This window comes from Humulus lupulus, chromosome X (assembly GCF_963169125.1).
Source record: "Humulus lupulus chromosome X, drHumLupu1.1, whole genome shotgun sequence".
In the NCBI taxonomy this organism is placed as follows: Eukaryota; Viridiplantae; Streptophyta; class Magnoliopsida; order Rosales; family Cannabaceae; genus Humulus; species Humulus lupulus.
Window position 1 is genome coordinate 79,870,041 of NC_084802.1, and position 25,617 is coordinate 79,895,657.

General features: G+C 38.6%; 1 long non-coding RNA gene across 1 annotated transcript; it reads left to right on the plus strand.

The window, feature by feature from the left end:
• The first annotated feature begins 21,470 nt into the window (after positions 1 to 21,470).
• LOC133805006 (uncharacterized) lies at positions 21,471 to 22,745 on the plus strand. Its single transcript, XR_009878746.1, has 2 exons — positions 21,471 to 21,933; positions 22,509 to 22,745. It is a non-coding gene; the product is annotated as an uncharacterized LOC133805006 (long non-coding RNA).
• Positions 22,746 to 25,617: the final 2,872 nt, after the last annotated feature.

Consider the following 25,617-nt stretch of genomic DNA (forward strand, 5'->3'; position numbering starts at 1 on the left):
GCTGACCTGTCGGAGCTGGATGAGGATTCTGCCTGGTAGGTTGATTGGGAATAACGCGATTTCGGGCGTACTGGGCTAATGATCCAGCCTAAATGAGAGTCTCAATCTCATCCTTCAGCTGTTGGCAATCATCGGTGTTATGGCCGATGTCATTGTGGAATCATCAAAACTTTGATGGAATTTTCTTCGCTCTCTGATGTCGTAAAGGTTCTGGCTTCGTCCATGGAAGGCGATTAGAATTTGCTAAGATATGTTCCCGGGTGTCTGTTAGGTTAGTGTAGGTGGCATAAACGGGATTAAATTTTTCCACAGACTTGTTCTTCTTTGAGCCGTTTTGGTCTCCCTCTCCATTCCCCTTCGTCTTATTTTTTCCCGCCTGGTTATTCTGGGTAACAAGTTGAACCGTAGATGCAACACCTGTCACCACTCCAGCAGGTTGGATAAGGGCCTTGCTGGTTCCTGCAATAGGAGATCGTGCCTCTACCAGGTTTATCCACCCCTGAGCTTGGGCCAAGAACTCATCTACACTTTTAACTCATTTTTGCTAGAGTTCTTGCCATAGGTTGCCTCCCACCAGGATTCCTGTCCTCATCACCAAGAGCTTGGAGCTATCATCAGTGTCCCTCGCTCGTGTTGCAACATTGGTGAATCTTCTCATGTATGCTTTTAGGGATTCACTAGGTTGTTGTTTTACAGTGGCCAATGAGTTGGCCTTTACACGAGCTGCTTGTGAAGCTCAGAATGCTCTCTTAAACTCAGAAGTAAACTTCTTCCACGAGCTTATCAAATGTTTTTTGTACTTTTTATACCACCGTCTAGTAGGTACGACCAGAGTTGCGGGTAACAAGATACATCTTAGATCAAACCGGACATGCCATCATCATTGTGTTGAACACCCCGAGGTGGTCAGATGGATATGTGTTTCCATCAAATGTCGGCATGTTTGACATCCTAAAGCCAATAGGATACGTAGCTACTGCAATGTTTGGACTGAAAGGTTCGAGCTCCTCATCAAAGTCACAATCATCAATCCCCTTTCTAGATAAGAGCTCCTTCATCTGCTCCTCCATTAAGGCCAGTCGCTCAAGGGTTAGGTCCTTGCTCTCTAGGTTAACTGGGGGTTGTTCAACAACTCACATCCTATTATACGTGTTTGATGGGTTGTTGTCCGTCCAAGCTTGAGCTTGGTTAGGTGGGACATTCCCATTGTCGCGTATGATAGACAGACCTCCCTCATCTCGAGTATAGCTCATATCTTCATTGCGAGTTGGATACCTTCTTTGCGAGTTCAAATGATCGCGTAGGTCGAGCTGTGGATCGTACTGAGGAATTTGCGCCGAGCTAAGGTGATTTCTTAGGTCGCTCTCAAACTTTCCTCCACGCTAGCTCCCCGTCTAGTAACTTCCATTTACAAAACTTACATCCTGCAGCTGAGATCGAGGACCTGGAATCTCAGCACATGCACGTTGGGCATAAGTATCTACTAATGGGGGAGGATTATCCTACTATTCCCACGAGCTGGAGTATCTCGTTGTGGGCGTGGTGGTGTAGGATGTCTAACCAGCGATGGTAGATGTCTTATAGGTGAGGCTATCCTCGTTCCATCAGGACGAACTAAATTTTCCCACCTTGGTTCTACCCCAATGTCATGATTTCGCTGTGCCTGGGGTTCTGCTCGCGGAACAGATGGATTCACTGGGGCGTATTGTCTCTGTGAACTTGTCCCAACTCTCCCTGGTGGGTTGTTGTGATTATTCCTGGGAATCTGTGCAGAAGGCAAGGAGCTGGGAGTCATAGTTCTGACCGATCGACTAACATGCTAATGATAATTCCTATGGTGACCAGTGGGCTGAGCACTTCTGTGGTTTCACTCTGATGGTATAGGGCTCGGGGTGGCGATCCTGATAAAACAACTTGGTTTGGACCGGTTATTCCTGTGGGACTTATGAGACCCACTTTGCCTCTTTCCGACATTGACGTCGGTTGTAAGAGGGGGTAACCAAGCCAGATGCTCCTCGATCTTTCTGTTTCCCCTAGCAAGAGGGCTCCTTAATTGGGCATTTTCCATCTCGACAGCAGTTAACTATCCTGGATTAGGATTTGGTGGGAGTGACGCCAAAACTCCCAGCATCATCTTGGCCCACCAGTTGTTTCCCTGGACATTGGTGAACATTTGGGCCCCTTTCAGCGGGAACAGCGATATGATGGGCCTTCTGCCCACCAGGCTGCTCCATTTCATTGTCATGCATCAATCGAGTAAGCACTATGATGAATGTTGAATGAAACTTGTAAAGCACTAATTTCCTGTCAACGAAAGCACCAAACTGTTGATGCGTTTTTTCGCCAATAGTAGATTAAGAAATCTAATAAGGATATTAGTGCTTATTTGTAAACTGTAATGAGATAATAAGAACCCTTTTGTACACACAACTTTTACGTTGTTCAGTGGTTAAAATCCACCTATTCCACGTGACAGTATTATTTCTTTTCTCTCACAATTTCTACAGAGTTTCAATAATACAAAAAGGCAGTCCCTTTCCCTTTCCATTATTCCTGATATTTATAGGGGAATTTCCTGGAAAGGTTTGGGTAACCGCGTGAATAAATACGGTATACATTAAATACAGATTATTCCTATTAACACTGGGATATGATTTGATAACAAAATAGAATATACTTGTTGTCTCAGATAATAAATGATAAATCTTAATATTGCCTAGGCATTAATGAGCGTATAAAGGGCCTCCGAGTCTCTTGGGATCCCTCAGTATGCATTCTGACAAGATTTCTAGGAGCTGAATATCGTCACCGAGCTAGGGATCCAAGGTTATTTAAACTTTAGCTCGGCTTAACTTCAATGCACCCAAAGGAGGATTTGGCCACTATAGATCTCGAGCTGGATCATTATCGTATGAGGCGGCCTGACAATAAAATGAATGTCGTACTGCCATGTCTCAACTCGAGACCCTCACATCATTTTTAACCAGAGGTTCTACTTGGCTGCTTTTTCACGTATTCATCTGCCAGCTGTATCCCGAGATGAGTGACTAAACTCGTGCTAATTTTTAGGGTACAACAAGAATATCTATGAATTCTCTAAATGGAAAGTGTGTCGGATCTGTCACTTTCCCGAATTGCTCAGCTAGTTAGGCAATTAGATAGCTATGCATGTACATAGACATACTTAATAAAAGGAAACAACCTATCATTCTTTGATTAAAAAATCACAAAGATTTTATCTGAATCAATATGCAAAATAATTTGAATAAGACACATAAACATAAAGGAATGTTTCCCTATAACGTGGTATAAATAGTTATATTCGAATCACATAAATAAGGAAATAAATAAAGATATTTTATACAATAAAAATATTTTATTGATTTAAAATTAATTTTATGAGATCAGAATAATATGGATTGAGCAATATAAAAATGCCTAAAATAAGTTAGCCAACTTTAGGAACTTATGATCTCCCCCTTTGGCAACTTTTTAGACAAAAATAATGTTTTATAGAACATTGTTGTACCCAAAAATAAGCTTAAAATCAATCACTCAGCTAGGGGGTACACTTGGCAAACACATGGAGAAATCAGGCGACCATAACATCTAGCTAACTTCGATGTAAGTAACTCGAGCTAAGGCTATCTAATAAATGCATCCCTTCCAGAAGTCGGGGTTTGTTGCATGTATTAGCTCTAGAATTACTACGGTTATCCGAGTAGCAGATACCATCAAACAAACTATAAATGATTTAATGAGCCATTGGCAGTTTCACAGCCTGAATTAGTTCATACTTAAACAAGCATGGCTTCATCTTTGAGACAAGCATATGACTACTGGCAGGATCAACCAGGTAGCATTACGCCATGCAGATAGTCTCCAGATCGACTCTCAAGACAATAACCTAGTTCGAGACATGTAATGGTTAGGTCATCTTCTGGATACTTTGAACTGGATTCGAACTAAAGTCCGTTCACTCTTCGATCTCCAACTTGAGGAAAATGCTCATCTCGTGCAAACCTAGTCAAGACGCACAGTGAATGATCTCGAAAGACTTGGAGGTTTCTTATACGCTCATTAATTCCTAGGCTGTATTACATATTTATTGCCCGAGATAATTGGAGTAATTTCCATAGGCAATCTTATCCCTATGTAAATGGGAATTATCATGATTGATTATTTACCATATTTATGTACGCAGTTAGCCAAACCTATCCAAGAATATTCACTATAAATATCAGGGACAATGGATATGAAAAGAGACTGCTTTTTATGATACATAAACTCTGCAAAAATTGTAAGAGATCAATAATATTGCCTCGTGGACTAGGTGGGTTTTTAATCATTGAACCACGTAAAATTGTGAGTGTGAGAAGTTGTTTATATAATTCATTACGGTTTAGAAAAGAGCATTATAGATTTCTTAATCCATTGTTGGCGAAAAACTACGTCAACAGTTTGGTGCTTTCGTTGAGAGATCATTAGTGCTTAATCCCTTATAAGTTTCACTTAACATTCATCATGGTGGTCACCCAATCAATGCATGACAATGAAATGGAGCAGCCTGGTGACCAAGAGGCGCATCATACGGGTGTTCCCACTGAAAAAGGCCCAGAAGTTCAGCAACGCCGTGGAACGCAACATGTGGACCAAGACAATACTGGGAGTTCAGCGTCACACCCACCGAATCCTAATCCAGGATATCTAACCGCCATCGAGATGGAGAATGCTCAATTAAGGAGCCATCTCGCTCGGATTAACAGGTAGAATGAGGAGGTTCAGGCTCGGTTACCCCCTCTTGCAATCAACACTAACGTCAGAAAAAGGAAAAGTGGGTCCCACAGGAATAACCGACCCAATCCCAGTCATTCTGTCAGTATGGAAACTCCGAGCTCTGTACCTTCCGAGAGAAAAAACGATCGTCCCCATGTAAGTAGATCAGTCAAAACTGCAACCCCCAACTCCGTGCCTTCTAAACAGATTCCAAGGAATGTTCACAACAACCCAACACGGCGAGCTGGGACCAATTCACGGACACAAAATGCCCGAGAAAATCCATCTGTACCACAATTAGAGCCACAAGCATAGAGGACTTAGGAAATTGGGGTAGAATCGAGGTAGGCTAACTTAGTATGACCTAATGGGACAAGGATAACCTCGTCGATAAGGCACCCACCATCACTAGTTAGACATCCAACACCACCACACCTGTAGAGAAATGCTCTAGTTCAGGGGGACAGCGAGAGGAATCCTCCCTCATTAGAGGACATCTATGTCCCACAGCCTCGTGCTGATAATCTAGGTCCTCGATCTCAGCCGCTGGTCGTAAGTTTCACTAATGGAAGCTACTACACGGGGAGCCAGCGTGGAGGTAGGTCTGAAAGCAACCTGAGGAATCATCTGAGTTCTGCACAAAGTCCTCGTTCCGATCCACATCCTGACCTGCGCGATCATCTTAATTCCTAAAGGAGGTATCCAACTTGCAATGATGATATGAGTTATACTCAACATGGGGGAGGTCTGTCTATCGCGTGCGACAATGGGAATGCCCCACCTAACCAAGCTCAAACTTGAAGGGAAAATAACCCATCTAAGGCATACAATAGGATGGGGGCTGGCGATCAGCCCCTAGCTAACCTAGAGACCAAAGATCCGACCCTCGAGCGACTGACCTTGATGGAGGAGCAGATGAAGAAGCTTTTATCTAGAAAAGGACTTGATGATTTCGATTCTAATGAGGAGCTCGAGACTTTCGCTCCAAACATTGCAGCAACTCCATATCATGTTGGATTCAGGATGCTGACCATGCCTGCGTATGATGGAACCTGTAACACCCCAATTTCCCTAATATGGCTTAATGCTTGGATATGGGTGTTGGGAGGCAATAACTGAATTAATTGAATGCTTATGTGTTATGAGCATGTGAATTGTGGAATTGTATTATGATATGATTATGTTGCATGTTTAAGTGTATTAAATATGCATGGGGGCCCGTTTCTTATTAGGATGGCATTTTTGTAATTTTGACTCGCTGAGGGTATAATTGTAGAAATGTGTGATATATGATTGTGACCACATTATTATGTGGATATATTTGAGTGATTCGGCACGAGGTGATCCTAGAGAGCAAGTTACACGTTTAGTCATAACAGGGTTAAATGCTCGGCTAGGGGTGCGCCTATGGGTATTTTGGTAATTTAGCACATTACTGGGGATATCGGGTAATGGAGAATTATTTGTTAATCATTTGATGGAATTAGAGACAACAAGAATTTATGAAACATTAATTATGATTAGCAGGGAAAAATGGCTAAGGACGGTCTTGCCTTCGAGAGCATTAGTAAGTAGGCTAAGGGCAATGGGATGACTTGGTATTTTGCTAGGTTGGGGTTACTTAGTCACTAGGCTGTCTCAGTGGAAAAACAACAATACATTCAGGAAAACCCTCTCAGCTCTCATTCTCTCTCTCTCTCTTTCGTTACTCCCTCTCTCTCTCACACACCATTGGAGGATCTTGGGTTATTTTTAGAAGAAAGGCTTGGAAATTGAAGGTTTAAGCTAGAAATTCAAGTAGGAGGAAGATAAGGGGCGTGGTTCTTCAATGAGGTTACCACTAGGGCTCAAAAGAGGATCCTTCTCGGGAGTCGTACTTACTTGCCTAATTGCTTACACTTGGGCCAAAGGTAAGAAAACTGCACCTGATGCGTGAGATGCATGATTGGGGCTTGGCCCATTTGTTAAATGTAAACGTGATTAGGGCATGGGCCCAGCTAATGAGCATGATTATAATTATGCATGTGTATATCTGTTTTAGTATATTGTAATGCATTGTATTTGTGTGTATGATGAATGTATTATGTGGATGTTTGTTTTGACTAGGAAGCTCGGTTATAAGCCAAGAATCTATCTGTTGCATCTGATTAAAGCTCGAACTACTAGTCGAGGGTATGTTTGCATTAAAAGGGGCTCCTCTTATAAGTCGAGGGTTTCCAAGGCTCGACTTATAAGTCGAGGGTCTGTAAGGCTTGACTTATAAGCCGTGATCGACATTATGCACGTTGAGCGCATGCTGTTTTGGCTAGGCCACCCCGGGAGTCCATTATGCACTTGACTGGCTCGGATGCCATATGAATGAACAGGAGTGCAACACGCACTTGTGAGACCCTATGGTCACTTACTTGAACAATATGTATGCTTGGTTTCAGTTATTACTGTAAGCATTTGTTGTGTTCTGTGGATTATCTGAATTTATTAATGTTTTTTCTTGCTGAGTCTTTTGGCTCACAGGTGCTTTGTGGTGCACGTAAGGGTAAGGAGAAGCTTGGTCCACCATGAGTTGGACCCTGGTTGTACCTACTCATGGTGCATTAGAGATGACGTGTACATATGCAGTCCACTCGACCGCCACGACCGATATATCCCAGGGGAACTAGGGTTGGACCCTATTTTGCCGCTAAGGCCGGTTTATTTTATAATCCCTAAGATGTAACAAGTTTTTAAACTTGTATTTTGGGATCCCATGTAAAGTCTAAAGATTTCTTTTTATGGAAACGCTTACTTCTTGACAAAATTTTTTTAATACCTGAACCCTTAGTGGATTAATCACACGTTTTAGTCGAAATGCCTTGTTTAGCGAGTTCAGCACTAATTTTAAACACACGTGGTAACTGACCCTAATTAGCAGGGCGTTACAACTTGGTATCGAAGCTGCCAAGGTTTAAGGGTTCCTGATGATGGACTGGCCTTGTACACTCACGGCTAAAGACATGCTCGACTTAGAGTTTGGTAACTATTCATATAGTTATGTGTGCAATTGCTTAAATGAAATATATATGCCTTACCTACTTATTTAAATAGAAAGCATGAGCTATTCTGATAGGGCCTGGCCCTTGATTGTTGCATGCATGTTAAAGATGTGCTTATTAGCACAATAGTGGCTTGTAAATGCTGTAGGATTGCTTATAAGCATCATTATTGCGCTTAAATGTTAGAAACACTTATTAGTGTTGCTACATGTGCATGTATGTCAGGAGATGCTTATTAGCATCGTTAAATGTTAAAAGGAATGCTTATTAGCATTGCTATTGGTCTATGAGTGCCAAAAAATGCTTATTAGCATCGTTACCGCTATTGAATGTTAGAACTATTTAATAGCATTATGTTATGTATATGAATGTCAGGAACATGCTTATTAGCGTTGTTAATGCTTGTGAATGCTGAGAACATGCTTATTAGCATCTTGCTTGAGCATGAATATGAATCATCGTGCTTACTAGCAGGATTGTATACGTGTGAACTATTCGGGTGCGTTTTAGCATTGTCGATGCATGTGAATGCTTATTTGATCAGTTTTGAACCTGGGTTGACATGGGATATTGTTATTATTTCTTGATAAGCTGAGTCATTGATTGCAAATAGACTTGGAAGTATGCTTCCAGGGCAATCTAATGAGCTAGCGGCGCTGAGAATGAGGTTGGAAGTAATGACCAGGGTCAAAACCCTTCGCCAGCTCCTAAAAATGGCAATAAGTGCTTGCTGATATGAAATCTAGGCTGTAGATGAGGGAAGAAGAAATTCGCCAGTTGAGGCAACAGTAGGTTCCAGTAGGGAATGCTACGTTAGAGGCCCCATCTGCTGCTCCAGTACCGGTCGTACAGTAGCAGACAGAGATAGAGAACCCTTGGGAGTTGGTATATGAACGGTTTAGGAAACAACACAATTTAATTTTTGAGGGTAGTGCAGATCCACTCAAGGCAGAGTAGTGGATGGCCATGATTACATCCATCCTAGACTTTATGAGGGTGGTGGGCAATGAGAGACTGGCCTGTGCCTTGTACATGTTTCAGGAGGATGCCTGAATCTGGTTAGAGGTGGTGTCCCAAACTAGGGATGTAACCAAAATGAATTGGGAAGAGTTTAGAACTTTATTTAATGAGAAGTATTATAACGAGGCAATTAAAGTTGCAAAGGCTGAGGAATTCAATAGACTCCTGCAAGGAAGTATGTCAATGACAGAATACGCTCTGATGTTTGACAGATTATCCAAGTTCGCTACAGACTTGGTGCCCATTGATGGGACAAGGAAGGAAAGATTCCTTCAGGGGCTACAACCTATGATAGCCCAAGATGTTAGAATTACAACAGTACCTGGAATGACGACATACTCTCAGGTAGTCGAGAGAGCCCTTACTGCAGAGGTCGCTGAGAATAAGAGTTGGTATGAGAACGCAGCCAGAAGGGATATCAGGAGGACGGGACCTACTTTTATAGGATCAGGTAGGGGCGGAGGCCCTAGTGACAAGAAAAGGAAGAACCCAAATACTATTTTGACTTTTGGCTTTGATAGGAGGCCATGCGGTGTATAGATTGGCTACCAGGGCGGCAATGAGAACTGGATGACATATCCAGAGTGCGCCAAATGTAGAAGACATCATCTGGGGGAGTGTCGGACGAAGGTCTGCCTTTTATGTGGGATTGTGGGGCATCTCAAGAAGGACTTCCCAAGAATGAAGAAAGATGAGCTGAAAAAGGCGGACAGCTCGACTCCAGCTCGAGTGTTTGCACTAACGCAGGCTGAGGCTGATGACAGCTCCAAGCTCATGGAAAAGAGAATGGGAATCCTCGTGGGGGGGTGACCTGTGGCAAGAAATCCAAAGAAAATGAGTTAAAAGCGTAGACAAATTTCTAGCCCGAGCTCTGGAGTGGATAAACTTGGAAAAGGCGCGGGCTTTTGTCGCAGGAACCAGCCAGGACCCTGTCCAACCCATTGGAGTGGTTACGAATGTTGCAGCTACGACTCAACTCATTACCCAGAATAACCAAGGAGGAAATAACAAGAGGAAGGGAAATGGTGAGGGCGACTAGAACGGGACGAAGAAGAACAAGTCTGTGGACAAATTCAAGCCCATTTAATCAACCTATGCTGATCTAACAGACACCCGAGAGCGTATCTTTCTTGCTAATTCTAATCGCCTCCCATGGAAGAAGCCAGAACCTTTAAGGCACTAGATGGTGAAGAAAGATCCTTCAAAAAAATTTCGATTCCACAATGACATTGGTCATAATACTGATGATTACCAGAAACTGAAGGATGAAATCAAGACTCTCCTTCAAGCTGGACCATTGGCCATGTATGCTCGAAATCGGGTAGCTCCCAATCAAACTGCTGGGTAGAATTCTCAATCAATGCCAGAAGCTTCAGTAGGTTAATCTGGAGCTCAGATGAACCAGGTTGATCCTCCCCCAATATTAGGAGGAGATATAACCATTATTGCCGGAGGACCTCATTTGGCGGGCACGAGAAGCGGGGCCCAAAAGAGGTATATCAATGAGTTGAAGGCTCATAACAATGTGGAGTTCGTCCCAGAGCATCGGTCATCGAAGCAACAACGGTTGGAAAAACAACCAGTCATTCTCACGGAAGAGAATGCTAGCCACGTCCAATTCCCACACAATGATCCGCTGGTGATAACCATGCAGCTCGCCAACCGAAGGGTACGGAGAATACTAGTGGATAACATAAGTTTCGTAAATTTACTTTTCAGGTCCACCTTGGAAAAAATGGGATTGTCCGTATCTGATTTGAAGGCAACCTCAATGACTCTGTACGAGTTTTCAGGTGAAGGAACAACGACCATAGGGACAATTAGACTAGTGGTGACATTGGGAGAAGTTTCACAAACTGTCTAAAAAATACCCGAGTTCATGATAATCGATTGTCCAGCCGCATACAATGCAATTTTGGGCCGACCTGCGCTGATGGTATTCGAAGCTGTCACATTGATCTGACACCTAACAATGAAATTCCCCTCAACTTCGGGGATATGCACAGTAAAAGGAGACCAGCTCGCTGCCAGAGAATGCTATAGCATTTCTATGAAGGGAAAATCACAACTCGGGCAGCAGGCGATGGTCATAAATGAAGGAGGGGAGGAGTCCTAGGAAATGGAAGTCACTCGTGGGATGGAAGAACCTCAAGAAGAAGATGGTGAGGTCGCCCAACATGACGACATTGATTCGCGGGTAGGCGAAGAAAGGTCTGAGCTCAAACCCTAGAAGAGCTTGAGGAAGTAAACACCGACTCGAAAGAATCTTCAAGGGTTGTAAAAATTGGGATGAATCTTTAAGATAAAAGGAAGAGGGGGTTGGTCGAGCTTTTACGGAAGAACTTGGATGTTTTTTCTTGGTCGCACCAGGATATGGTGGGAATCAGTCCGATTATAATAATGCATACCTTAAATTTGGACAAGAACGCGCCTACAAAGTCCCAAAAATGGAGGCTTTTGGGGACAGTATGAGCTGAAGCATTAGAGGAAGAGGTAGCTCGTCTACTAAAATGCAGGTTTATCAGGAACGAAAAATATCTGATCTGGGTTGCTAATCCGTGCTGGTCCCAAAGCCAAACGGGAAGTGGAGAACCTGTATCGACTTCTCCAACCTCAACAAGGCATGTCCTAAGGACTGTTTCCCACTGCCAAGGATTGAATAGTTGGTAGATGCCACAGTAGGTCATGAGCTCATGTCTTTCATGGATGCGTATTCTGGATATAACTAGATTGCGATGAACCCTGCAGACTAAGAGCATACCAGTTTCATGACCGAGCATAACGTGTATTGTTACAAAGTTATGCCATTCAGACTGAAAAATGTCGGGGGTACATACCAACGGTTGGTCAACAAAATGTTAGATAACCAGATCAAGAGAACACATGGAGGTGTATGTATATGACATGCTCATCAAGTCAAAGACTGCCAATAACCATGTATCTGACCTTGAAGAATGTTTTGGCATCTTGAGAAAGTACGATGTGAAGCTGAATCCCTAGAAATGCACTTTCGAGGTGGCATCTGGAAAATTTATGGGGTACATAGTCAATAGAATGGGGATAGAGGTGAATCCAAAAAAAATCATATCGTTGTTAGATATGCCTTCACCTTGGTCGTGTAAGGAAGTTCAAAGCCTAATTGGAAGGGTGGCGGCTCTAAATCACTTCATTTCAAAATCCACTAACAAGTGTCTGCCATTCTACAACTTGCTCAGGGGAAACAAGAAATTTGATTGGACCGAAGAATGCGAACAGGAATTTCATGATATGAAGATGCATCTAGCTGAACCTCCTGTACTATCCAAACCAACATCTTGAGAGTCTCTGTTTCTTTAACTGGCCGTGACAGAAAATGCAGTCAGTTCCGTGTTAGTTCGAGAAGAAAATCGGGCGCAGAAACTAATATATTACGTAAGCAAGAGGCTTCTCAGAGCTGAATCATGATATCCACTGATAGAGAAGCTGGCGTTCTACATAAGTTTGGCTTCCAAAAACCTCAAACCATATTTCCAGTTCCATTCTATTAACGTCTTAACCGACCAACCTTTAAGGCAGGTATTGCAAAAGCTTGAAACGTTGGGACGTCTCTTAAAATTGGCCATCAAACTTAGCCAGTTCAAGATATTATACATGCCATGAACAACAATCAAGAGTCAAGCCACTACACCAAATACCCATTTCCATAACACATCAATATAATAGAAATGAAAAAGAGTTATGGTAAATGTTATGTATGTAGCAAAATAAAAAGGCGGTAATATTTTGGGAGCCCGCCACTCATACATTTTTTTTTCAGAAAATATCACACCAATTTCGGACTCACCATTTTCTTCTTCGGCTAAGCAAAGTCTGAACTCTATCTTCGGTTTCATCATCCCTACTTTAAATTTGAGCTCACATCTCCTCCATCCCTCAAATCTCAGCCTCCATCCCTCATATCTCCTCCATCTCTCTCTCGTCTTTCTCTATCTCTCTGTCAGTAGGGTTCCATTCGTTGGGTTGTTTCACTCCTCTTCGGTCTTGGCAAGCCAGGTAAGGATATATATTTTTAGGTGTTATTGATCTGGGTCATTGGTTTTTTATGCTAATCGAGCTTAATTTGGGAATAAATCTAATGGGTTGTTTGATTTTCTGTTTCCCTCTACCTCTGGCCTCCCTCGACCTCTGCTCTCACACTCTCTCTCCATATTTCTCGGAATCGAACAGTCCAGCAAGCCGAGTAGCGGAGGAAGTAGAGCACCCTCCGACGGCGACTTCTCCAACAGGCTCTCGTCTCGCTCTCTCTGACTAGCAACGGCGCAGGAAGGGACTCCTCCAACAGGTTCTGTCAGCTCTCTTCTTTCTTTGTGTCTTGGACTGAATTAACTGGTCATAGCGAATTGAGATGGATGTGAATATCTTGTTTTGAAGCGTGGTTTGATTTTTTCTATGTAATTTTCTTCAGTCCAATTTTCCTTACATATAATACAAATTTTTCTCTTAGAGTGTCCCTCAATAATCTGCAAATCAGTTTCCTTCTCCGTTCACCCCTCCTCTCTGTATATATACTATAAGCACATAGGCTAAATATTAGATAAATGTAATGAAGAAGCAGAGCAAAGGAGAATCGAGTATATTATCTTAAATGAGATTGACACTTGGCCTTAATGTCTCTAGTTGTTTCAGATAATTACATGTACTTCTATTGTATAACTTTCCTACAAACATTCTTATTTTCTTTTGTACTACATATCACTAACAAATAATATGTTTTCAGCCACTTCATGAACCAGTACTTTCTGCTAATAGCATGCCTTCAGTTATGGTCTCTTATTACTCCAGTAAATCCTGCCAGTACATGGGGTCCACTTATTTTCATTTTTGCTGTCTCTGCAACAAAAGAGGCATGGGATGATTACGACAGATTTCTTTCAGACAAGAAAGAAAATGAGAAAGAAGTTTGGGTTGTGAGGCAGGGCATAAAGAAACATGTATAGACATTTCTTTCTTTACTCCTCTTTGGTTGCATTTCTTTTATTGTGACAAACTGACTGGTCATGTTCTCTTGTAGGTTCAAGCACAGGATATTCATGTGGGTAATATAGTATGGCTCCGAGAGAATGATGAAGTGCCATGTGATCTGGTTTTGATTGGGACATCTGATCCACAAGGAATGTGCTATGTTGAGGTAAATATAAAATCCTTGACAAGTAACTGACCAAGTTTGGTGCAATAAGCAACACCCAGCCTTTATTCGTCATAGATAGTGAGGCTGCTTAAGTGTACCGATAAAATTTGGAATCCAACCAAAGTCTCTATTAAGCCTGAGAAAGTTATTTTTGCAAAAAGGACCTTACCTAGGTTATTGGTACCTAAACCTCTGCACTTTCAGGGTTTCTTTTCTCTGACATTGTTTGGTGTTGCTTGCATGCTTAGAAGATTATTCATTTCTAAAGAAGCAAAAACTTTATAGTACATTAAATTTCCATTCATAATCATGCTTATATCGTAGAATTATTGCAATGGCAGTGTTTCTTTTTTTGTAATCCTGTAACTATTTTCCTTTTGACCTTTACAATTGCTTAAACATGTCAAGAACTTGATAATGTAACTTCCTCCAGACTTCTGCTGTAGATGGTGAAACTGATCTAAAGACCAGGTTTATTCCCTCAGCTTGCATGGGGATTGATCTAGAAGTCTTGCACAAAATCAAGGTAAGTTTTCCATGAAGATTTCTATCGAGTTTTATTTCACTTTAATAAGTGATGATGCATTTCTCTCTCTCTTCAGGGTGTGATTGAGTGACCTGTTCCTGACAAGGACATTAGAAGATTTGATGCAAATTTACGGTTGTTTCCTCCTTTTATTGATAATGATCTGTGCCCATTTACCATTAAAAACAGAATTCTTCAGTCATGTTACTTGTGGAATACCGAATGGGCATGTGGAGTAGCTGTTTATACAGGCAAGTTTTTTTATTCTAGTTGTCAAGGCCATATTTTAATGCATACCTCTCTGTTCATGCATGCACATATTTGTTTTGTTTTGAAGCAATAAGAAAAGGGAAGTTCTCATAAATGGTAAATGACCTTATGCAGTATATGAAAAAAATTATGAATAAAGTATGAAAATTTGTACTTTAATCATGACATCTGCTGGTGAAGTCGACAACTTTCATATTAATTATCAACATCAATATGCCAAGGGAAATATCTTAGTACCACCCAAACTTGCTGCTGTATCTTAAGAAATAATAATTGATAAAACTTGTATTTCTGATTGATGGGAATAGCACAAATTTAAGTGAGTCATGCTTCTTCTTCTTCTCTCTCTCTTTCTCTATCTATCTATCTATCTATATATATGTCTCTCTTTAAAGGCTGTCATGTGGTTGATGGCTTCAGTGCCTACAAATTTTGTACCTTCTCTACAATCTGACCAATTTTAGTTATAGAAGTTTCCAAAGGATTGATGCACCCAGCTGTATTTTCTTTCCTTTTGGATTTTGGATTGTGGATTTTGTGTTTATTTTTATATTTTTCTTTCCTTTTTTGTGATGCAAACCAAGTGTGTGTGAAAATGCCTCAATGGACTAAGATTGTGAAATTTAGTGAATGATTCTTCTATAGGCTAATGTAGTTGTTGCTTATTGTTCTCTAGGCCTTTTTTTTTATTTCAGTTTTAAATTTGGAAGTATATATTATGGAATGACCTAAATAGTTGATTCTTTGAAGAGGAATTTTTTAGATAATATTTTTAAACATTTTATTCCTAAAGATGATATGAATCTTAATTTTTATTTTGTTGCTCCTTAATGTTAAATTGAGGCACCTAGCCATTATGAAGGAAAGTATACAGAATAATTTATTGGAGTATCTCATATATATTTCAAATATTTTAACTATGCCAGTGAAGCTTAAAGAGATTGTTTGGGCTTTATATAATTTTATCCAGATATGTATAGTCTTTTTAGGGGAATAAATGATCTGTTTAAGACATATTTTTAATAATGTACAATATTGAACAATATTTGATTATGATGGGTATATGTTTTGATTTATTTCTGTATTGATTGATTTGTGAATTAAATCTAATGAAAGAGGAGGCTAGATGACATAGAGGCCAATGTGGAAGTGCTGATGTATTAGAAGAGTTGGGGATAGTTATCGACCTGGAACTTGAGGTTGGTGCTGTAAATTTATGTTTTAGATGAATAAGCTGGTAGATTAATAAGATGCTAAACCAATTTCAAATTTGTCAATGTCTTTGTCAGCAACAGCTTCTCATCTTGTAAGAGTGTAACTGAACTAATTATCATATGGTCAATTTATCTCCTGATAACAGGGAGTTTCAAGCTGTGTGAAAGAAGCAGGCATTGGATTTATGATGCCTCCAACATATCATCCAGCAATGAAGGTTGTCCTCTCAGTCAAGAAAAAGCTGAAAGTAAAAACTGTATTTAATATATTGGGCCCTATGTTAAACCCAGCAAGAGTACCATATGCTATTGTGGGGGTCTATGCAGAAGATTTGGTAAGTTTTTTGTCAGATTTTTATAATTTTAAACTTTACTTCTACCTGTTTTGTTGAATTGTGGTCTACATATGATGTTCATGGTGACTAGCAAATATGACTTGCATATCTAAGGCTTTTAAAATATATATTGAAAATTTCTGGACCTTCCTTTCTATTGAAAATTGTACAATATATATTCTTTCATTTCTATTGAAAATTGTGCATGAATATACTATTTTTCTATGATTAATATTTTAGGACCTTGATCAAGACTCCAAATGCAGCTCACGGATAGGGCTATGGATGGGGTTGGAGGGCTCAGGCTTGCAGAGGGTCGTGGATGGCTCGGTCTCACGGAGAGGTCATGGGTCAAAACTTGAAAAACTTGAAAAGCAGGAAAACCTCGCTGAACCCATTATTTTCATGTTGCTGGTATGTTCTATAAATTTCTGGCTGTCTTTGTTCGTGTGATGTCTAAATAAACACAAGTGTGAAAAGTACAAAGTATATTTGATTAAATATTTGCACTCTAGTCATGTTGACTGTTATATACGAAATGGGGAGTCTTATGCAGGATTAAATCAATACTTAGAGTTCTCAACTGTAACTTTAATGAAATTTATTTGGAAAAAAAAAAAGATGATTTTTTTAGCTACTGTTTTCAATTTTGATCCACTTAGAGAAACCCTAAATATTGAATTCTTATAAATGTTTGTTGGAGTTTGCATATCCTGTTATTACTTTGTATACGATTTTCTCTTTTTATTAAAGTTACTCTCTTGCATCTCTTATTTATAATCAACTTTTTTTTTTATATCTCTTCCCTTAGAACACTAGGCAATATATATAATAATCACTTAGTATGCCTAGTACATTTCTTATAATCTTATTGGACATATATTCAGCCAATAAAAATAGGCCTAATTAGTAACTAGTTCTTTTTATTTTTTATGGAATAATTAAACCTCAAAGAAGGCCTAATATTCTTATCATCTGTCTTGTTATAAGTAGTTGTGTGTCATGATAAAACTTTGTTATTGCACTAGTTCTTTGTCACTCACTGAATTAGCTTACATAACTAACTCTTGAACTCTCTTTAAACAATCTTCACAGTTGCTACTTTATCATGCCATTAATAGAAGATTTATTTAATTCTTCCTGCTGAAAATTACAATGTCTAAGTAATGCTTGAACTTTGAGAGAGTTGGAGAATTTTCAGCATAAATATCTGTTGTATGAACTTACTTATGTCAATATGATCTTCTGCTTTAGTGGCAGCTATGATTATGGCAGTGAAAACATTTGATAACTACGGAATTTAAATTGGATTGATTCTCAGATTGAAGATTGCATTCCCCAGTTTTAACCTGTTCCTAAATTTTGGTTTTAGTCTCTCTAGCTCTTAATTTCCATCTCTCAGAACTATAGTACTAAATTTCTAATTCAGATTATTTAGGAACCAGTTGTAATGATAGTAGAATTCTTCTATGGTGTATAATTTCATTAAACTTCTGTTGATGAAGAAGTTTATCAAAATTATACACCATAAAAGTTTAGACTATTAGAAAAGTATTATAACAACTAATCAAATAAAGTCATATGAGTTTGATCTGTTCTGACTTTATATGGATTTGTTCTATTTCCTTGTGGACAGCCCTTTGAGTTCCCACTCTACAATTTAATGAAACTCCTATGCAAAATTCATCTTTTCTTCAATTCAGTTGTTCTTTTGACAGATTTTCACTTAATTAATTTTGTAAATTTTTCTTTTTCTCCACATTTAGTGCCACATCAGGGGGTATTCTAGACAGAGCTGTTGAAGCAGAGGATAAGAAACATGGAGATATTCTAAGACTGGTAAATTTTATTCTTCTTCTACATTGTACCCTTGGTGCAAAACATTGTCAATTCAGTTTGGTATTTTTTTTTTCAATAACTCATAAAGGAAAATATTTACAATGTTGTGAGCAGGACCATTTCAGCTCAAGATCTGTCCCATTTTTCAGGTTTGTATTTTTTTTATACATTTTTATTTCTACTCTCTTTGTCTCTCTCGGCTCCCTTTCTCTCTCTATCTCTCACTCATCTCTTTTTTGCATTTCTTAACTATTTCTACCGGCAAGTTTCAGAATAATACTTAGGGAGGAAGTTGTGGAACATCAAAATATCGCTAATGATCTCAAATTTCAACAATTTATTGTGTATAAACCTCAGAATGCAAGAGCTGTTGAGGTTTGTTATATTGTGTTGTTTCAGTTGTCTTCATCATGTTTCAATGATTTCCAGGATGCTATTAGTTCATAATTTCTGTTGGTACTTCCAGCTCTTTGGTTTAACTTGAACTTCTTTCTCTCATTATTCAGGGTCAAATTATAAAAACTATTGGGTACTTGATGGGAAAGTCTTCTATTTTGCTTATCAATGGAAACTTGCAAAGGAGAATCCATGGACTAGTGGGTGGCTTCTTTAAATCTCCACAGCTCAAGGCTCAAATCACTAGAGACATGTACAAGTATGTCCAAGAATCTATGACAAATTGGAGCCATTACCGACCCATCTACATTCAGGATGAAACAAAAAATGTAAGCTCTCTTTCTCACACATCTTGATCTTGGGGAATGAGTTGTGAGGATATTCTTTAATATTTGAAGTTTAGAAAGGAAAAATAAAAAATAAAGACTATTACTTGGTTCATCTGAGTTTAGTTTTTTTGGGAAGAGTTTGAAGTAGACACAGCAAAAAACAAAAGATGCCTTCTATCTTTAAAGTTTAAACCTTTGGCCTTTTTTGTGTGGTTAAGATATTTTTAGGGGGTGATTTATTTATATTCATAAATATTTATTTGTTTGGGGGGATAAAGAATCTGTCTGTGAAACAGTGAAAGTAATAATTATTGATTTTTGAAATACCCCATCTCTGGCTTCTACTTAGGTTTGAAAATGATTTGCTAAATAGAAAAGGTGAACCAATTGTTATGGGGTTCAGAATAACTTTGTTTGAATAATTGTCTGTCAAAACAGATTCACAATTATTATGTTTAATGGTACTTTTAAAAAGTTAATAACACATATAAGACTAAACCCCCTTTTGGTATCTCTCTCAGATTTCATTTCAAGTACTAGTTTAGGCATTTATTAATTTGGATCCTGGTATGAACCACTTAGTTTGTTGTTTCTCTTTATTGGATTGCTATAGAAATCAAATTATTATAATCATTCTACTTAGACTATTATTATATTTTTTGAGTTTATCTATGTGTTCAACTCATTTTGTGTTTGCTGGTATGATTAAGAGGAACATGGTCTCTAAGTATTTTTTTTGTATGTATGACAGGATAGAGCTCATTGTCCTTTCCACTTAAAAACTGGAGCTTGTCGGTTTGGTCAGCATTGTAGTAGAGTCCATTTTTACCCTGATAAATCTTGCACTTTGCTTATCAAGAATATGTATAGTGGACCTGGCATTGCTTGGGAGCAGGATGAGGGGCTTGAGGTCTGTTAGCGCTACTTTTGTGATTCTCGTATCTTGCTAATGGCTATGAAATTCTTCTATTTTTCATTGCATAAAGATTAAACTTTTTTTTAATCTCATCTCACTTCGTATTGTTGTTTGACAAGAGAAAGCATTTATTAAGTTCCTGATAGTAATGGTTTGAGTGAGTCAATCCTTTTAACTCATACCCTCTTTGATTTTTTCTTTTCTTCACTCTGAATGCTAACATGTAGAACTTCTTTAGTTCCATACTATGTCTTGTCTGAAGCTTTTCTTCTATTGTTCTGGGAATAGCATTAGTCATTGGTCTAGCTCTTAGAGGTTTCCTTGCACAAGTAGTGTTTCTTGGTGTATGAAATGAATATGGTAATTTTGTCACATTTACACATCATGTATTATTTTCTTTTTATAAATTTGTACAACAGCCTGTAGAGAAGTTACCACATCTACAACCCTTTTGTCTAATTACTTTCTATTTATGCTGCTGGGTGCTCCTTTTGTATAGTTCTTTATTCTGGCAATTAGATAGCCTCCATTATAGTTGCGTTTTAGATTTTTCTTTTTCTCGTATTGGTTGGATGTAGTGTATGTTGGGCAATTTTTTTTTTTACCCTTGTGGTTTTTCTGCTATTCTTTTCTTTTTTATTTCCTTCTTTCTTGCTTTACTTATTTGTTAAATCGGAGATGCTAGGCATAATTGTAACTTTATTTTTCTGATATGAGAAAGAAAAACAAAATAAAAATCAATTCCATAGTTTGCTAACTAAATAAACAGAGTCATTTGGCTATGTTTCTTTGCTATTGGGAGCTGTTCTTTTAGTTTTGTTCAAGTTTCTATTGTAAGTTTATTAGGTATAGAGTTTCTTTTCCTGTTGGAAGACTAGGTAAGGGTAGACTGGACTCGTTTTCCCATACAGCTGCTTGAAGAAGACTTGAGATTCAGTTAGGTCAATCACTTTGGGGACTTTCTAGTCCAACTTCTTTGTTTGAATTCCATGGAAGAAAAGCTGCATGTAGAAATGCAACTTTTCATTTCTTGAGAAGAAAAATCATGACCCACCTTTGATATTTGGTGTCTTGCTTGGTCCCACCTTATGGTGCTTCAAGCAAGGCCTTTCTTTTACTGTGAGTATGTTATGTTATGATGGATAATTTTGATTAATAAAATTTGAGTGTTGTATTGCGTGATTTTACTTCTCATTATATAGTTTCTCTAGAATAAAATTTGAGGGTAATTTTTGTGCTTTCTCTAGAATATAAAAAGCTTTAACGACGTTTCTTCTTATTTATTGCAAAAAATTTGAAACCATAAGGACTGCTGGACTAGTACCCCTACCCACAACATCTTTTACCATTAATAGTTGATTTGATTGATATTGGTGATAGTTTGTTTCTTCATGCTCTTCATATCTAATAGCTATGTATAAATTTATCATCAATCCAGCTTGCATTGTAATGACCTGGGATTGAGAATTTCCATTAGAAATCTTGTTTGTTGCTATTGTTGGGTTTCTTTGTTATTTTGTGTTTTTTGCTGTATCCTATCCCCTGTTTGCTATTGTTTTATACTTGCAATGAATTAGGCTGAACCTTTCTTATGTTCATAGAATATTATAGTTTCCCTCTTCAAATGAATTACCACATAGTATTATGAAAGCATCTCTTCCTGGCAGAATTTTGATGAGGTTTCCTTTTTTATAATGTCATATTCCCATATATGAACTTAAAACATGACAATTTCTAGAGTTTTTGTTTGATACTTTAGTTTGTCTTATACAAGACATAGTAATTATCTAAATAATAATATATCAAATTGGCCTTTACCCAATGTTTCTGCAACAAATCCATTTGATTTTCAATATTTGATTTTTACTTATAAAATGAATTAAAGTCGTGTTTGGATGGTTTGAGCTTTTATGAATTGAGTCACAAGAGCCACTTGCATGAGATAGAGCCCACCTGGAAGTGATTCTCACATGAATATGTTTCTGTTTTATGGAAAGATATTTTGAACGGTGTAAAGTTTAACAGTACCTTCTGAATATGTTTCAGGTTTGTGGAAATTATGGCTCCTATCTTTTCTCGAAAAGCTTGGCGGTGTGTATGGAACATGATTCAGGTATGGTGTGTGTGTATGGTTATTTAGTTAGGCTAAAAAACTTAAAAATTTATGCAACTAGAAATCTTAGAAGTTCTCGTGAAATCTAAGTTGGAAAGCTAGTGCTTTTCGCTTTCTTGACAAGAAACAGATTTTAGTTTATTAATACAAAAAGATAATGTTTCCACTTTTGTTTTTTTTTTCCCAGTTTTTGTTTTTTTTTCCCAGTTTTTGTTTGTCTTGTTTCCCATAACCTAACTCTAAACACATTTCCCACTTCGAACTTAGAAAGAAAGAGAAACTTTGGGAGAATAAGAGGAATAGCATGGGCTTCATAAAGGACCTCTAACATCCATATTCACATTCTACTTGTTAATTTGGATGCCATGCTTAATGCCCTGTTGGTTACCTATCACAGAGAGAATTTTGCCAAAGCTATTTACACATCATTGCTATGTTTGTATTGAACTTTATAGAAAGGAATTAACCTTGCTAGGTCTTTAGAGAAGAAATAAATGGGGATAGAAGTTAGTACAAAATGTATGAATTGTTTCTTCATATTAATAATAAAAGGACTTTTTTTTTACAATGTGCAGGTATATTGAGATGATTTCATTGGAGCAATTCTTGACAACATTTGTAGTTGAGGCCTTTAGAATGGAAGAATGTATTTCACTAATTTTTGTGTACATTTCATGTTTTTTATTTAGTGATAAAGGAATCTAAATTGGGCATAAATTATGTTGTAATATGATTTCTTAAGCCTAGACTAGTAGACTAAATATTGTAATTACATTTTGAGTAATTAATAAAAATTTATTTATGTTACCTTATTTGGCTTCAACTTTCATATTTGTTTTCCTAGTTTTGTGTAAGTAAAAAAAAGATTATGTTTCTCTAAGCTAATATAACACATGTGTTATACTAAAGTGTAGTACAACACAAATAATGTGTTTTATTAAAGTCTAGTATAATACAAAAAATGTGTTATACTAAAGTATAGTATAACACAAAAAATGTGTTATACTAAAGTATAGTATAACACAAAAAAAGTGTTATACTAAAGTGTAGTATAACACAAAAAAAGTGTTATACTAAAGTGTAGTATAACACAAAAAAAGTGCTAAAGTGTAGTATAACACAAAAAAATTGTTATGCTAAAGTGTTGTATAACACAAAAAAAGTGTTATATAATCGACTATAAATAACATAATTCAACACTTATCTATATATTAAAATAACACAGAAATTGTGTTATCGTTGATAGTACAATAACACATCTGTATAACACTGATAAAGTGTTATGTAAAGTACCCTAACCTACGATAACACAGTCGGTCTTAACACATCAGAAAGTGTTATTTTATGTTTTGATAACACATTTTCCGTGTTATTAAAAGCATTTTTTCTTGTAGTGAAGCCCTTGCTAATTTTATGGCTGAGTGAACTGGTTTTCAGGATAAGCTCATAAGGGAGCTAGTGCAGGAATTATGGAAAATCTTAGTTGATGGATCGTCAAACAAGAATGGATCAGGAGCTGGGATAATCTTATTCTCGCCTGAAGGGCATCAGTTCCATACCGCTCTTAGATTTGGGTTTGAAGCATCTAACAGCGAAGCAGAGTATGAGGCCTTATTGGCAGGGCTAAGGGTGGCGAAAGAGCTGAAGGCGAAACCCATCCAATGCTATAGTTATTCCCAGCTTGTGGTAAATCAAATATTGGGAGAATATCAAGCTCAAGGCATCAAGATGGCGACCTACCTGGCTAAGGTAAAGGGAGAGTTGTCAGAATTCGAGTTTAGATTTGTTGAATGGATACCCCGCGAGCAAAATTGTAATGTTGATTCTCTAGCTCGACTTGCTACCACCAAAGAGGTTGAAACATTGAATGTAGTTCCGGTGGAGTTCTTGGAAAGCCCAAGTGTAACGGGAGAAACAGTGGATTTCAAAATGATTGACATAAGACTGACTTGGATAGCTCCAATAATGGAATATATTGTAGTGACCAAAATTTGCTAATAAGGCTTAGGGCCTTGATTAGCGTGCTTGGAGGGCAATAAGTGATTTATTGTTATTATATGTGAATTTTCATGAGTATGTGATTAGAGATGCATGTTTAGGTGAATCAAATATGCATGTGGGCCCAATCTGGTTATTAGGGGAATGATTGTAATTTTAGCTCGCGGAGAGCATAAATTTGATAAATGTGAATAATTGTGATATATTTGTGAAATATCTGTGTTGCATGATCCGAGACAATCCTAGGGAGCAGTTAGCTAGAAAGTCACAACGGGGTCAAAAATCCGACTCATGGAGAGTCAAGGGGTACTTCGGTTCTATGGGGTTATTAGGTTATGGAAATAAATATTTGGAGATATATTTGAGGTTAGAATGTTTAGGAGGGAAAATTGGGGAAATTTACCATTTTGCCCTCAGGGACGTTTTTGGTACCCCGAATCTTTGAGGTAACCTTATAGACCTAAGTTAAATAAAACAAAATATAGGAAACCCTCAGAATTCTCTAAACCGACCTTATCTCTTTCTCTATCTCTCTCTTGTCTTCTCTCCTTTGGAAGCTTGGGGAAACCTTGGAGAATCTAATCAAAGACTAAGGAATTTCAGCTGGGATTTTGGGAGCTAGAGGCTTGGAGCTTAGGGAACTGATTTAGGGATTCACTTCTGCCCACAGTAAGCTTTTTAATATGTTGAGTTGTGTTCAATTACAGCTGGTTCTCTACTGAAATTCTAGAGTATTGCATGTTCGATAGGTGAAGGATCATTCTTGAGATTTGATGAGGTTTAGAGCTAGTTTTTTATTAGGTTATGTTACTGGAAACATAGTAGAGCTTCTGTGATTAGTGGTTTGGATTGTTGGTTTTATTTTTGGGTTAATTGAATTAGATTTCATGGTAAAAATGGAAGATTTTTCTGGGTTCGAAGGGTCGGGCCGCGGCATTGTTCTTGCTGAGCCGCGGTCCTCTGAAGCAGAATGGTGGCCTGGAAGAGGGGCGGGCCGCGGCATGCCCTAGCTAGGGTCGCGGCGCGCCTGCCCTATTTTGGGGCTGCTCTCGGGTTTGGGGGCGGGCCGCGGCTCTTAGTGCATTTTTAGGCTTTAAAGTGTGTTTAAGCTTGGGAACTCAAAGGTTAAGGCTCGGGATGGATTTGGTCACCCGGATTGATAGAATTCAAGGTCTCGGAGACTAGAATTATGACCCAAAGTTATTTAATGGATTAGAACTTGATGGATGGATATTTTTGGTGTGTTGTGACTAGGGTTTCAGTGAGGCTCGGACTAGGGGACTGTGCTCGGGACATCAGTGCTTGGGGATCTCGGGATACAGGTAAGAAAACTGTTGTTCCCATAGAGCTTGTGTTGCAGGGCACGACCCATATGATTGTGTTGCACGGCTTGACCCTATATGATTGTGTTATAGGGCATTTCCCTTTGATTAAGTCCATTCATGTTTAAGTATCTGTTTAATTATGCTATGTGTGCATGCTTGTGGATGAACAACAAGAGCCAGGAACGGTGAGGGCCGGGAACGACGAAGGCCGGGAGTGGCAAGGCCGAGAACGGCAAGGGGCCTGGAGTAGCGTTTAGCACGTGGAGTGCGAGTTGCCAGGGTGAGACCCTAAAGGATACCTGGGATATCCTCACGGTGTGGACCGTAAACCCAGGGCCTGGTAAAGTGCCTGGGACAACAT